This window comes from Tupaia chinensis, unplaced genomic scaffold (genome assembly GCF_000334495.1).
Source record: "Tupaia chinensis unplaced genomic scaffold, TupChi_1.0 Scaffold000226_1, whole genome shotgun sequence".
In the NCBI taxonomy this organism is placed as follows: domain Eukaryota; kingdom Metazoa; phylum Chordata; class Mammalia; order Scandentia; family Tupaiidae; genus Tupaia; species Tupaia belangeri.
This window is the reverse complement of record NW_006159701.1, coordinates 4,450,522-4,451,889: the sequence shown is the minus strand read 5'-3', so window position 1 is coordinate 4,451,889 and position 1,368 is coordinate 4,450,522. Positions and strand designations below refer to the sequence as shown.

General features: G+C 56.3%; 1 protein-coding gene across 4 annotated transcripts in view; it reads left to right on the top strand.

Annotated features, from left to right (window-relative positions):
- Positions 1 to 1,368, top strand: part of AP1B1 (adaptor related protein complex 1 subunit beta 1) — a 40,572-nt gene that overhangs the window by 30,701 nt on the left and 8,503 nt on the right. The gene's annotated exons all lie outside the window — the stretch shown is intronic.

Here is a 1,368-nt window from a genome sequence, read left to right as displayed (position 1 = left end):
AGACTGGCTATGTGGATTGGCTGCACCAAGGCCATACTCCTTAAAAGCCTACTGGTTAAGGCAGCTGGATCCCATATAGCCAGCTGCATGGTTCGAGTCCCAGACCGGGCAGCTTGAAGAACACACCAGGTGCATGTGTGCCCAAAATCCCAAATGAGGGAGAGATGGAGGAGAAAGCCCCATGGGGGGTGTCCTCTTATTTTCTCTCTCATTCTGTTGCTCTGGGGCCTTTGTGCCCTCTGGCAAATTACAAAAAGTAAAATGAAGAAACCTAATATTGCAGAAGGCAGGACTGAGTGACAGGGAGGACAAAGCCTCCTGCACCTCGGGTGCCAGCCCTTGCAGGCACTGCAGAGCTACCAGGAATGTAGAGCCGGGCCTCTCGAGCTGGCCCTCTGCTTATGCGTTTAACAGACGCTGTCCTCACTGCGTGTTAGGGGAGGACAGTGAGCTACCAGCAGTGAGTACTGGCAGTGAGAGGGGATGCCATTGCTAAGGCAGGAGTAATCAGGGGAGGCTGCCTGCACGAGGGGTCTTTGCAACATGGCAGGACTTTCCTGTTTCCATAGTTGTAAGCAGAATCAGGTGGTGGGCCTTCCCTGTAGAAGGAGAAAGGGCATTTTCCTACAGCACTGTGACTGTCTAGAATTGTTTCCCCACCCTGCCCTTGGGATAAATTCATTCTCCCAACCCTCCTGGTCAGGGAGGATGAGGGCCTCTGTGCAAGAACTTCCTACTCCTTGAGCATTTGGCTCAGCTGGTGTGATTTGTCCAGGGGGAACAAAGGGTGCTGAGGGCAAGGCAAGTGAGGTGCTGGGGTGGGAAGCACTTTTCCCAAGGGGCAGGAGCAAGCCAAAGCTGGGGAGGAGATGGACACCAGGTTTTGGAGACCATGGCACAATCGGAAGGACTCCCAGCTTGCCGTGATCAGATTTGCATTTTACAAGATGACTTTAGCGGCTGGGGGTGGGGGGAGCAGCCACCGGGCGGGCGCTGCCGTCTTACCTGGGAAGTCTGCTGGTGGTGCAGCTGCCCGCGGTGCCCGTGGGAGGAGAGGAGTGGAGGCCCTGGAGGCAAGTGGAAGTGGTATTGACAGACTTGGGCTGCCCGATTGCTGCATGGGGTCGCAGTGCGAGGGTGGCCTCATAGTTCTGTGGTCCCCGGTGCTGGCGATTTGAGAGATAGCGAGACCTTCTTTGACCTTGAGTGCACCTGGGGAAACTGCCAGGTGAGAACTGAGCCCTTTGACCTGAGGTCCTGTGAGCTGTGGTAGCTCCTCAGCTTGCTGTGAGAGTAACAACCCCAGAGGCAGCTGCGTGCCCACAGGATGGCGCTGTGGATGCCCTCACGGGCGGGGCTGTGATTCCT